We start from the raw sequence: 15,238 nt of genomic DNA, 5'->3' as shown, positions 1-15,238 counted from the left end.
TGTTATCTATCAGTGTGTCATCTATACGTGTTTATCTACAGCAGGGTGTTATCTATAGCAGTGTGTTTATCTATAGGCATGTGTGTTATCTTATAGCAGGTGTTTCATCTATAGCATTGTGTTTATCTTATAGCAGTGTGTTATCTATAGCAGTGTTATCTACAGCATGTGTTATCTATAGCAGTGTGTTATCTATAGCAGTGTTTATCTACAGCATGTGTTATCTTATAGCATGTGTTATCTATAGGCATAATCCATAGCACGTGTCCTCTATAGGAGTGTGTTATCTTAGCAGTGTGTTATCTATAGCATGTGTTTATCTATAGCAGTGTGTTCTATAACAGTGTGTTATCTATAGCAGTGTGTTATCTATAGCAGTGTGTTATCTATAGCAGTGTGTTATCTATAGAGTGTTTATCTAAGCATGTGTTATCTATAGCAGTGTGTTATCTATACATGTGTTTATCTATCTAGTGTGTTATCTATAGCAGTGTGTTATCTATAGAGGTGTTATCTACAGCAGTGTGTTATCTATAGCAGTGTGTTATCTATAGCAGTGTGTTATCTAATGCAGTGTGTTATCTATAGCAGTGTGTTATCTATAGCGGTGTTATCTACAGCAGTGTGTTATCTATAGCAGTATAATCCATAGCAGCGTGTCCTCTATAGCAGTGTGTTATCTATAGCAGTGTGTTATCTATAGCAGTGTGTTATCTATAACAGTGTGTTATCTATGCAGTGTGTTTATCTATAGCAGTGTGTTTCTATAGAGTGTTATCTAAGCAGTGTGTCACTATAGCGGTGTTTCTACAGCAGTGTGTTATCTATAGCAGTGTGTTATCTCTGATTAAGCTGTGTTATCTATAGCAGTGTGTTATCTATAGAGGTGTTTTCTACAGCAGTGTGTCATCTATAGTGGTGTTATCTACAGCAGTGTTTATCTATAGCAGTGTGTTATCTATAGCAGGTGTGTATCTACATCAGTGTGTTAATCTAGCAGTGTGTCATCTATAGCAGTGTGTTATCTATAGCAGTGTGTTATCTATAGCAGTGTGTTATCTATAGCAGTGTGTTATCTATAGCAGTGTGTTATCTATAACAGTGTGTTATCTAGCAGTGTGTTATCTATAGCAGTGTGTTTCTATAGCAGTATAATCTAGCAGTCGTGTCATCTATAGCAGTGTGTTATCTATGGCAGTGTGTTATCTATAGCTGTGTTATCTATACCGTGTGTTCTATAGCAGTATATCCATAGCAGGCGGTGTCATCTATAGCAGTGTGTATCTATAGCAGTGTGTTATCTATAGCAGTGTGTTATCTATATGGCAGTGTGTTATCTATAGCAGTGTGTTATCTATACAGTGGTTTATCTATCAGTGTGTTCATACAGTGTGTTATTCTAATGCGTGTGTTATCTATAGCAGTGTTTATCTATAGCAGTGTGTTTTATCTATGAGGTGTTATCTACAACAGTGTGTTATCTATGCAGTGTGTTATCTACAGCGAGTGTGTTATCTAGCAGCTGTGTTATCTATAGCAGTTGTTTATCTATAGCAGTGTGTTTATCTATAGCGTGTGTTATCTATAGAGGTGTTATCTACAGCAGTGTGTTATCTATCGATGTTATATCTATAGTCATGTTATTACAGCAGTGTGTTATCTATAGCAGTGTGTCATCTATAGCAGTGTGTTATCTATAGCAGTGTTATCTGTAGCAGTGTGTTATCTATAGCAGTGTGTTATCTAATGCAGTGTGTTATCTATAGCAGTGTGTCATCTATAGCAGTGTGTTATCTATAGCAGTGTTAGTCTTATAGCAGTGTGTTATCTATAGCAGTGTGTTATCTATAGCAGTTGTTATCTACAGCAGTGTGTTATCTATAGCAGTGTTATCTAAGCATTTTGTTATCTATAGCATGTGTTATCTATAGCGTTATCATAGCAGGTGTATCTATAGAGTGTGTTATCTATGCATGGGTTTCTATAGCAGTGTGTTATCTAATGCAGTGTGTTATCTATAGAGGTGTTATCTACAGCAGCGTGTCATCTATAGCAGTGTGTTATCTATAGCAGTGTGTTATCTATAGCAGTGTGTTATCTACAGCAGTGTGTTATCTACAGCAGTGTGTTATCTATAGCAGTGTGTTATCTATAGCAGTGTGTTATCTACGCGTGTGTTACTATAGGCATTGGGTTTATCTATAGCAGTGTGTTATCTAAGCGTGTGTTATCTAAGCAGTGTGTTATCTATAGCAGTGTGTTTCTATAGCAGTGTATTCTATACAGTTGTTTATCTAAGCAGTGTTATCTATAGAGTGTGTTTCTATAGCGTGTTATCTATGCAGTGTTTTCTCTATGCAGTGTGTTTATCTATGCAGTGTGTATCTATAGCGGTGTGTTATCTATGCAGTGTTTATCTTAGCAGTGTGTTATCTATAGCAGTGTTATCTATAGCAGTGTGTTATCTAATGCAGTGTGTTTATCTATAGCAGTGTGTTATCTAATCAGTGTGTTATCTATAGCAGTGTGTTATCTATAGCAGTGTGTTTATCTATAACAGTGTGTTATCTATAGCAGTGTGTTATCTATAGCAGTGTGTTATCTATAGCAGTGTGTTATCTATAACAGTGTGTTATCTATAGCAGTGTGTTATCTAATGCAGTGTGTTATCTATAGCAGTGTGTTATCTATAGAGGTGTTATCTACAGCAGTGTGTCATCTATAGCGGTGTTATCTACAGCAGTGTGTTATCTATAGCAGTGTGTTATCTATAGCAGTGTGTTGTCTATAGCAGTGTGTTATCTATAGTGTAAATCTATAGCGTGTGTTATCTATAGCATGTATCTATAGGTGCTATCTATAGCAGTGTAATCTATAGTGGTGTGTTATCTATAGCAGTGTAATTATAGTGGTGTGTTATCTATAGCAGTGTAATCTATAGCGTGTGTTATCTATAGCAGTATAATCTATAGCGGTGTGTTTATCTATACAGTATAATCATAGATGGTGTTGTTATCTATAGCAGTGTATCTATAGCGGTGTGTTATCTATAGCAGTGTAATCTATAGCGGTGTAATCTATAGCAGTGTAATTATAGCATATATCTATGGTGTGTTCTTAAGCAGTGTACTCTATAGCGGTGTGTTATCTATAGCAGTATAATCTATAGGGGTGTGCTATCTATAGAGTGAATCTATAGCGGTGTGTTATCTATAGCAATATAATCTATAGTGGTGTGTTATCTATAGCAGTATAATCTATAGTGGTGTGTTATCTATAGCCGTGTAATCTATAGCAGTGTAATCTATAGCTGTGTAATCTATAGCAGTGTAATCTATAGCAGTATAATCTTTAGTGGTGTGTTATCTATAGCGGTGTAATCTATAGCGGTGTAATCTATAGCAGTATAATCTACAGTGGTGTGGTATCTATAGCAGTGTAATCTATAGCGGTGTAATCTATAGCAGTATAATCTATAGTGGTGTGTTATCTAATGCAGTGTGTTATCTATAGCAGTGTGTTATCTATAGCAGTGTGTTATCAATAGCAGTGTGTTATCTATAGCAGTGTGTTATCTATAGCAGTGTTTTATCTATAGGAGTGTGTTATCTAACGCAGTGTTATCTATAGCAGTGTATTATCTATAGCAGTGTTATCTATAGCAGTATAATCTATAGCGGTGTGTTATCTATAGCAGTGTGTTATCTAATGCAGTGTGTTATCTATAGCAGTGTGTTATCTATAACAGTGTGTTATCTACAGCAGTGTGTTATCTATAACAGTGTATTATCTATAGCAGTGTTATCTATAGCAGTGTGTTATCTATAGCAGTGTCTTATCTATAGCAGTGTTATCTATAACAGTGTATTATCTATAGCAGTGTTATCTATAGCAGTGTGTTATCTATAGCAGTGTTATCTATAACAGTGTATTATCTATAGCAGTGTTATCTATAGCAGTATAATCTATAGCGGTGTGTTATCTATAGCAGTGTGTTATCTAATGCAGTGTGTTATCTATAGCAGTGTTTACTTAACAGTGTGTTATCTATAGCAGTGTTATCTATACATTGTGTTTATCTATAGCAGTGTGTTATCTATAGCAGTGTGTTATCTATAGCATGTGTTATCTATAGCAGTGTGTTATCTATAGCAGTGTGTTTATCTATCAGTGTGTCTCTATAGCAGTGTTATCTACAGCAGTGTGTTATCTATAGCAGTGTGTTATCTATAGCAGTGTGATTCTATAGCAGTGTGTTATCTATAGCAGGTGTTATCTACAGCAGTGTATTTTATCTATAGGTTGTGTTATCTATCAGTGTGTATCTATAGCATGTTATCCACGCAGGTGCATCTGTAGCAGTGTGTTATCTATAGCAGTGTGTTATCTATAGCAGTGTGTTTATCTATAGCAGTGTGTAATCTGTAGCAGTGTGTTATCTATAGCAGTGTGTTATCTAATGCAGTGCGTTATCTATAGCATGTGGTTATCTATAGCAGTGTGTAATCTGTAGCAGTGTGTTATCTATAGCAGTGTGTTATCTAATGCAGTGTGTTATCTATAGCAGTGTGTTATCTATAGCAGTGTGTTATCTATAGCAGTGTGTTATCTATAGCAGTGTGTTATCTGTAGCAGTGTGTTATCTGTAGCAGTGTGTTATCTATAGCAGTGTGTTGTCTATAGCAGGATTATCTGTAGCGGAGTGATCTATAGCAGTTTGTTATCTATAGCAGTGTGTTATCTATAGTTGTGTTATCTAAACCAGTGTGTAATCTATATCAATATGTTATCTAGAACAGTGTGATATCTATAATAGCGTGTTATCTATAATATTGTGTTATTTTTTTTCCAGTGTTATCTATAGCAGTGTGTTCTCTATAGTAGTGTTATATACAGAATTGTGTTATCTGTAGCAGTGTGTTATCTATAGCAGTGTTATCTACAGCAGTGTGTTATCTATAGCAGTGTGTTATCTATAGCAGTGTTATCTACAGCAGTGTGTTATCTATAGCAGTGTGTTATCTATAGCAGTATAATCCATAGCAGCGTGTCATCTATAGCAGTGTGTTATCTATAGCAGTGTGTTATCTAATGCAGTGTGTTATCTATAGCAGTGTGTTATCTATAGAGGTGTTATCTACAGCAGTGTGTTATCTATAGCAGTGTGTCATCTATAGCAGTGTGTTATCTATAGCAGTGTGTTATCTATAGCAGTGTGTCATCTATAGCAGTGTGTTATCTATAGCAGTGTGTTATCTATAGCAGTGTTATCTACAGCAGTGTGTTATCTATAGCAGTGTGTTATCTATAGCAGTATAATCCATAGCAGCGTGTCATCTATAGCAGTGTGTTATCTATAGCAGTGTGTTATCTATAGCAGTGTGTTATCTATAGCAGTGTGTTATCTATAGCAGTATAATCCATAGCAGCGTGTCATCTATAGCAGTGTGTTATCTATAGCAGTGTGTTATCTACAGCAGTGTGTTATCTATAGCAGTGTGTTATCTATAGCAGTGTTATCTACAGCAGTGTGTTATCTATAGCAGTGTTATCTATAGCAGTGTGTTATCTATAGCAGTGTGTTATCTATAGCAGTGTGTTATCTACAGCAGTGTGTTATCTATAGCAGTGTGTCATCTATAGCGGTGTTATCTACAGCAGTGTGTTATCTATAGCAGTGTGTTATCTAATGCAGTGTGTTATCTATAGCAGTGTGTTATCTATAGCAGTGTTATCTAGGGCAGTGTGTTATCTATAGCAATGTGTCATCTATAGCAGTGTTATCTAGGGCAGTGTGTTATCTATAGCAGTGTGTTATCTATAGCAGCGTGTTATCTATAGCAGTGTGTTATCTATAGCAGTGTGTTATCTATAGCAGTGTGTTATCTATAGCAGTGTGTTATCTATAGCGGTGTGTTATCTAATGCAGTGTGTTATCTATAGCAGTGTGTTATCTATAGCAGTGTGTTATCTAATGCAGTGTGTTATCTATAGCAGCTTGTTATCTACAGCAGTGTGTTATCTATAGCAGTGTTATCTGTAGCAGTGTGTTATCTATAGCAGTGTGTTATCTAATGCAGTGTGTTATCTATAGCAGTGTGTTATCTACAGCAGTGTGTTATCTAATGCAGTGTGTTATCTATAGCAGTGTGTTATCTACAGCAGTGTGTTATCTAATGCAGTGTGTTGTCTATAGCAGTGTATTGTCTATAGCAGCTTGTTATCTACAGCAGTGTGTTATCTATAGCAGTGTGTTATCTAATGCAGTGTGTTATCTATCGCAGTGTGTTATCTATAGCAGTGTGTTATCTATAGCAGTATAATCCATAGCAGCGTGTCATCTATAGCAGTGTGTTATCTATAGCAGTGTGTTATCTAAAGCAGTATAATCTATAGCAGTGTGTTATCTAATGCAGTGTGTTATCTATAGCAGTGTGTTATCTATAGTAGTGTGTTATCTGTAGCAGTGTGTTATCTAAGGCAGTTTGTTATCTATAGCAGTGTGTTATCTGTAGCAGTGTGTTATCTATAGCAGTGTGTTATCTATAGCAATGTGTTATCTATAGCAGCGTGTCATCTATAGCAGTGTGTTATCTATAGCAGTATAATCTATAGTGGTGTGTTATCTATAGCAGTATAATCTATAGTGGTGTGTTATCTATAGCCGTGTAATCTATAGCGGTGTGTTATCTATAGCAGTGTAATCTATAGCGGTGTGTTATCTATAGCAGTGTGTTATCTATAGCAGTATAATCTATAGTGGTGTGTTATCTATAGCAGTGTAATCTATAGCGGTGTGTTATCTATAGCAGTATAATCTATAGTGGTGTGCTATCTATAGCAGTGTAATCTATAGCGGTGTGTTATCTATACCAGTATAATCTATAGTGGTGTGTTATCTATAGCAGTATATTCTATAGTGGTGTGTTATCTATAGCCGTGTAATCTATAGCAGTGTAATCTATAGCGGTATAATCTATAGTGGTGTGTTATCTATAGCGGTGTAATCTATAGCAGTGTAATCTATAGCAGTATAATCTATAGTGGTGTGTTATCTATAGCAGTGTAATCTATAGCAGTGTAATCTATAGCAGTATAATCTATAGTGGTGTGTTATCTATAGCAGTATAATCTATAGTGGTGTGTTATCTATAGCAGTGTAATCTATAGCGGTGTAATCTATAGTGGTGTGTTATCTATAGCCGTGTAATCTATAGCGGTGTAATCTTTAGCAGATATTATTGACATGTCATCCTGTTCCCCTTATGTGGACAAATAGCTGTAATTGGACAGAGAAGGAGACTGAACAGTACACACACACACACACACACACACACACACACACACACACACACACACACACACACACACACACACACGCACACACACGCACACACACACACACACACACACACACACACACACACACACACACACACACACACACACACACACGCACGCACACACACACATGCACACACACACACACACTTACACACAAACACACACACTCACACACAAACACAAACAAATCAGGTCGGTAATAATCTAGATTTAGGTTTTGATTGAAGTGTGACATGAGTCCAAATCCAAACTCAAAATCCTAAACACTGAGCTCCTCTTTAGCAATTCTCCTTCAGTACAGTCTCTATCTGAATATTGACCTGTCCACTACATTGCTGGATCATATTTCTGTCTTTGTTGTTGCTCTTCACAAAGTGCTGTGCCATGCCTTGTCGCAGTCCCATAGTGGATGAATGGATTCATTGATTGACAGGTTGACTGGAGGGTGATAGTATGAGAGATTGAATGGCTAAGTCTGTCCTTGACTGTGAGTAAAGATTGTGGTTAATATATCACTATAGAATGTCATTAAAACTGGACATCAATACTGAAGCAAGTTACACACAACTCCTCAATCCACCAATTTAGTTGTAATTGTAAAGTGTGGGTGTCTGTTATCCCTTCCATCACTAATCTAGCTCTTATCAGCCCCTAGCAAGATGAGGATGATGATGATACGGAAATGAGTAAGATACAAAGGCAGCAGAGTGATTTCATTGTGGTGTCACAACAGATTCAGATCAACCATAAAAAGCAGCTGCTAATAGACTGCTGTTCTATTGTCTTAACTGTAGTCTGAATTATACAAATATATACAATGTAGATAGACGCACACACACACACGCACACACACACACACACACACACACACACACACACACACACACACACACACACACACACACACACACACACACACACACACACACACACACACACACACAAACACACATGTCCTGTAGTCTCCTGTGAGACCTGCAGACTCAAACCCTTTCCAAATGTAACACACACGCATCATCACATCATCACGCTATCCACACACAGATCGCCGTTGAAGCCTTGAAGCCTGACAGTCTTCTCCCTCTCCCTCAGACTGTAACGTATGCACCTTCAACCATTCATCAGTGTCACCCTGTCGCCATTGGTTATGGGCCCAGAGGCCGTCGCGTCTTCATTACACCTGGAATAAATGTGAAATAAAACCACAGATGATTTATTTGCTTCTGTTGGTGCCGCGCTGGTTAGCACGCCACGCTCACCAGGGTCTGAGAGACTGACACACTCCAGACCTGAGTAGTGGATATCAGATCTGACAAGAGGATGATATCTGTCAGTGATCACTTGCTCAGTCTGAGGAGAAGAGGGACTCAGGATGGGAAGTGGTGTGGTGATACCAGAAACAATAGAGAAAGCGAGAGATTTCATTGGCACCTTATTTCTGGTTCATATACAGTCAATGAACTAAGCAGACCATACCCAGCTGCTATCGCATTGGTGTCTCTGGGAGAGACACCCCTTAAGTAGACGGGGAACTGTGACAACTTTTTCAATGGTAAACGGCGTAAATGCGACATCTTCATTTATCCACCATCTTTGGTGATACTAAAGTTCAATGCCTACGTGATGAGTGAACTTGAGACTTGATGTTAGCTTCCAGAGCCAATGCCTGGCCTTTAATAATATCATATATTAATATACACAATTATGAGACTTTTATCCAAAGCAACTTACAGTCATGCTTTACCAATTTGATTTCAGACTCTGACATTTTTCCACATTTCTCCAAATGTCAAATTTAGTAGGTTCTCCAAAGTAAAAGTTTTGAAGGTACCCCTTTCCTGCAGTCAAAGGACCAAATCGCCCTCTAGATGCCTCATGGATTGAACGTTATTAATATTTGTTATAATTTCATAATTAATCAACTTTATTTAAAAAGAAACGCTGAAAATTCAGTGTTTCTACACTACTGTTCCAAAGTTTGGGAACACTTAGAAATGTCCTTGTTTTCCATGAAAACATACATGAAATGAGTTGAAAAATGAATAGGACGCTGACAAGGTTATAAATAATGGTTTTTAATTGAAATAATAATTATGTCCTTCAAACTTTGCTTTCGTCAAAGAATCTTCCATTTGCAGCAATTACAGACTTGCAGACCTTTGGCATTCTAGTTGTCAATTTGTTGAGGTAATTTGAAAAGGTTTCACCCCGTGATTCCTGAAGCACCTCCCACAAGTTGGATTGGCTTGATGGGCACTTCTTACGTACCATACGGTCAAGCTGCTCCTATAACAGCTCAATAGGGTTGAGATCCGGTGACTGTGCAGGCCACTCCATTATAGACAGAATACCAGCTGACTGCTTCTTCCCTAAATAGTTATTGCATAGTTTGGAGCTGTGCTTTGGGTCGTTGTCCTGTTGTTGTAGGAAATTGGCTCCAATTAAGCGCCTTCCACAAGGTATGGCGTTGCAAAGGGGAGTGATAGCCTTCCTTCTTCAAGATCCCTTTTACCCTGTACAAATCTCTCACTTTACCACCACCAAGCACCCCCAGACCCTCATATTGCCTCCACCATGCTTGACAGATGGCATCAAGCACTCTTCCAGCATCTTTTCATTTTTTCTGCGTCTCACGAATGTTCTTCTTTGTGATCTGAACTCCTCAAACTTAGATTAGTCTGTCCATAACACTTTTTCCTCCAATCTTCCTCTGTCCAGTGTCTGTGTTTTTTTGCCCATCTTAATCTTTTATTTTTATTGGCCAGTCTGAGATATGGCTTTATCTTTGCAACTCTGCCTAGAAGGGAAGTATCCCAGAGTAACCTCTTCACTGTTGACGTTGAGACTGGTGTTTTGCGGGTACTATTTAATGAAGCTGCCAGTTGACGACTTGTGAGAGGTCTGTTTCTCAAACTAGACACTTTAATGTACTTGTCCTCTTGCTCAGTTGTGCACCGGGGCCTCCCACTCCTCTTTCTATTCTGGTTAGGGCCAGTTCGCACTGTTATGTGAAGGGTGTAGTACACAGCGTTGTACGAGATCTTCAGTTTCTTGGCAATTTCTCGCAAGGAATAGTCTTAATTTCTCAGAACAAGAATGGACTAATGAGTTTCAGAAGAAAGTTCTTTGTTTCTGGCCATTTGGAGCCAGTAATTGAACTAAAAAATGCTGATGCTCCAGATACTCAACTAGTCTAAAGAAGACCACTTTTATTGCTTATTCAATCAGAACAACAGTTTTCAGCTGTGCTAACATAATTGCAAAAGGGTTTTCTAATGATCAATTAGCCTTTTAAAATGATAAACTTGGATTAGCTAACACAACGTGCCATTGGAACACAGGAGTGATGGTTGCTGATAATGGGCCTCTGTACGCCTATGTAGATATTCCATAAAAAATCTGCCGTTTCCAGCAACAATAGTCATTTACAACATGAACAATGTCTACACTGTATTTCTGATCAATTTGATGTTATTTTAATAGACACATTTTTTTTATTTCGGAAAAAGGACATTTCTAAGTGACACCAGACTTTTGAACGGTAGTGTACGTCAAATAGTTTTGTTATATTTCAGTCTTCTGTGATGTATACAAACTGTGATATTGGGTTGCAAACTCAAAATAGAACACATTTGAACATGGTACAGGAGTCTTCCTTTTTTAACCCTATAACCGTGTGTGTGAGGTGTAAACTTTTGTTTCAATGTAGATTTGTTTAAGACTATCACTAAACACTGTGACCCTGATTTAGCCCATTGCAGTAAAATGTTAGGTTGGAGGTTTTGGATAAGGTTAAAACCTACATTTTTGGCATTAATTCCAAATAGTTAAGTTAAGGATGAAGGTTTTGGATAGGGTTTAAAAAATAGTACTCCGAATGCGTCATTCAATAAATGATTGTATTGACTTCCACCTTGTGTTCATTTTGGTACATCAATTTATCTGATTATCAGCTGTTTTCAAACATATAAGTCGGAAAAGACGAGTGAGTTGTACTACATCAAAAGCCGATATGAGTATGCTGATTAAGTATGTAGTATGTAGTACACTAGTATGGGTATTCGGACATGACCCGTGTCTACCATTTGAATTGAATGTGCAACCTTCGCATCCGGAGTCATGGAATAACTTGATGATAATAGCGCTCGCTGTAGCCTCTAACGGACGGTTTTAAAGGCGTTTCCCAAAGTGTGTGTGTGTGTGTGTGTGTGTGTGTGTGTGTGTGTGTGTGTGTGTGTGTGTGTGTGTGTGTGTGTGTGTGTGTGTGTGTGTGTGTGTGTGTGTGTGTGTGTGTGTGTGTGTGTGTGTGTGTGTGTGTGTGTGTGTGTGCTCTAATGGTGTTTAATGCCCAAACTAATGGTTTCAGCAGGGAATGGAGGTGGAGCAGTTGGGTCCAGGCCTGGGCTGTAGAGTGGGCTGATCACTGGCAGCACCATCCCTCATCCTGGACTGCACAGCACAGGGGAGGGAGGAGAGGGCCAGGGGAATATAGACACGCAGCATGTCTCTCTCTCTCTCTCTTTCTCTCTTTCTCTCTCTCCTCTACCTCTACCTTTGACTCTTTCGCTGGCTCTCTCTTTCTCTGCCTTTGTACCTGTGTCTCTGTGTCCCTGTTTCTCTGTCACCCTGTGTATCTGTGTCTCTGTGTATCTGTGTCTCTGTGTCCCTGTGTCTCTGTGTCTGTGTCCCTGTGTCCCTGTGTCCCTGTGTCCCTGTGTCGTTGTGTCCTGGTGTCCTTGTGTCCATGTGTCCCTGTGTCCCTGTGTCTCTGTCTCTCTGTCTCTCTGTTTCCCTGTGTCTTTGTGTCTGTATGTGTGTTTGTATCTATCTTTCTCTCCTTTCACTGAGTCTCTCATTCTCCTCTCTCTCTCTCTCTCTCTCTCTCTCTCTCTCTCTCTCTCTCTCTCTCTCTCTCTCTCTCTCTCCCTCCCTCTCTCTCTCTCTCTCTCTCTCTCTCTGGAGAGCTGGTGGGCTAAGGGGTGTAGGATATGCCTGGATTCGGGGGGTTGAGGGTGGTTGAGGATGGGTTTGGTAGGCTAAGAGCTGTGGGTACAGATGCTCAGTGACCTGGAGTCAGAGCTCAGACCAGGAAGCTGAATCAAGCCATTAATCACCCAATCCCTCAGCCTGTAATCAAACAGGATCCAGCCATGACACACATACACACACACACACATGTTTATATGCACACACACACACAAGCACAGACACAGACTGGACACAATGATTATGTGCAGTGGAAGATTTTGACATGGGTCAGAGGGAGAGAGAGAGGAAGAGAGAGACAGATAGTGAGAGGGAGAGAGAGAGAGAAAGGGAGAGAGAGAGAGAGAGAGAGAGAGAGAGAGAGAGAGAGAGAGAGAGAGAGAGAGAGAGAGAGAGAGAGAGAGAGAGAAAGAGAGAGAGAAAGAGAGAGAGAAAGAGAGAGAGTGAGAGTGAGAAAGTGAGAGTGAGAAAGTGAGAGAAAGAGAGAGAGAAAGAGAGAGAGAAAGAGAGAGAGAAAGAGAGAGAGAAAGAGAGAGAGAGTAAGAGTAAGAGAGAGGGAGAGGGAGAGGAAGTGTTAGTGAGGGGAAGGGATGGAGAGGTGTACCCGTGGGGACGGAGGTAAAGCTCATGGTCAGCTGTTTCCACAGCGATGGTGGACAGGCCGCCTGACAGAATGAATAATTTAGGACGAGGTGTGGACATCGATCCCACAATGCACCTCTCCCTGAACACGCTGTCTGATACAGACTCACACTCTTGAAGGCACGCAGGCAGACAAACACACACACACACACACACACACACACACACACACACACACACACACACACACACACACACACACACACACACACACACACACACACACACACACACACACACACACACACACACACTCTGTAACACCACACAGTCCATTTAGGATGTGCTGACAAACAATGGGGCTAGTGAATGCTGTGGTTAACAGCAGAGTCCTCTGAGAGATGTCCTTCCTGTTTGATACGTGTACTTCCTGTCGGCTTCATGCTGATACTTCCTGGTTGAGTCAGATGTCTTTGACCTTCTGGTCTGGAGTCCAAAGTAAACAGACTGGTTCCACAATAGATTGTCTCAGCTTAAAAGAGAGGTGAGAGGTGAGATGTGTGTGTGTGTGTGTGTGTGTGTGTGTGTGTGTGTGTGTGTGTGTGTGTGTGTGTGTGTGTGTGTGTGTGTGTGTGTGTGTGTGTGTGTGTGTGTGTGTGTGTGTGTGTGTGTGTGTGTGTCAGAGACAGAAGGAAAAAGAGAGAGAGAGAGGGAGCGAGAGTGAAAAGGAGAAAGTTCTTACCTCTTTGACTCACTTGTCTCTCAGGGCCTTATAAAATCATATTCACACACACAGTAGTCCCCATTCACATACACTGACCTACAGTAGTCCCCATTCACATACACTGACCTACAGTTGTCCCCATTCACATACACTGACCTACAGTTGTCCCCATTCACATACACTGACCTACAGTTGTCCCCATTCACATACACTGACCTACAGTTGTCCCCATTCACATACACTGACCTACAGTAGTTCCCATTCACATACACTGACCTACAGTAGTCCCCATTCACACAGACCGATCCACAGTTGTCCCCATTCACATACAGTGACCTACAGTAGTTCCCACTCACACACACTGACCTACAGTAGTCCCCATTCACACAGACCGATCCACAGTTGTCCCCATTCACATACACTGACCTACAGTAGTCCCCATTCACACCCACACTGCTCCCCTTTCAACCAGACTGACCTACAGTGCTCCTCTTCACACAAACAGATCCCAAGAGCTTCCCCTTCAGACTGACCCACCTTCCCCATATACATTTCTTTTACATAACCAGGTAGGTTGACTGAGAATACATTCTCATTTACCACAACAACCTGGGGAACAGTTACAGGAGGGTGGATGAATGAGCCAATTGTAAATGATTGGGTGACCATGATGGTCAGATTGGGAATTTAGCCCAGACACCAGGGTTAACACCCCTACTCTTACAATAAGCACCATGGGATCTTTAGTGACAACTGAGAGTCAGGACACCCATTTAACACCCCATCTGAAAGACAGCACCCTACACAGGGCAGTGTCCCAATCACTGCCCTGGGGAATTGGAATATTTTTTAGACCAGAGAATAGAGTGCCTCCTACTGGCCCTCCAACACCACTTCCAGCAGTATCTGGTCTCCCATCCAGGGACTGACCAGGACCAACACTGCTTAGCTTCAGAAGTTAGCCAGCAGTGGGATGCAGGGTGGTATGTGATGACCCAGTTAATTATGACAGTAGCAGCAACAACTAATATTGTATTAAATTTAGATTTTTTTAACATCATCATTTTTTGTACAATAATCTTTGATTTTGGGTCTTTTTGTATGTATCTTCAAACACATGTTTACTTTAGATTATGTTTCTATTAGCTTTTGAGAGATGTTTCTATGGAAACTGAACCGTTCTATGTGTTCTCTTCTCCATTCATTACGCTGGGGCCTGAACCAGTGACCAGGTAATGACCCCCATCGTACACAATTATAGTATGGACACACACACACACACACACACACACACACACACACACACACACACACACACACACACACACACACACACACACACACACACACACACACACACACACACACACACATAACAGCATTCTGCTCCTATTCACCTAATTTTCAACTGAAATATGGGCGGGGTCTGTTTAGGTTTTTTTGTGGGGGACTTCCGGTTAAGCACTTCCAGCCAATAGTTCGCAGCTAGCTAACTAACTCAGTATCGCTTCTCACACCTTTCCAAACATGGATTCACGCAAAATGGGCTTTTTATGTTCGGTAAGGGGATGCCACAAGAACTGGCAGAAATAGAGGCTGTTC

Source organism: Salvelinus namaycush, chromosome 32, assembly GCF_016432855.1.
Source record: "Salvelinus namaycush isolate Seneca chromosome 32, SaNama_1.0, whole genome shotgun sequence".
Classification (NCBI taxonomy): Eukaryota; Metazoa; Chordata; class Actinopteri; order Salmoniformes; family Salmonidae; genus Salvelinus; species Salvelinus namaycush.
The sequence above is the reverse complement of the archived record's forward strand: the minus strand, read 5'-3'. Positions refer to the sequence as shown.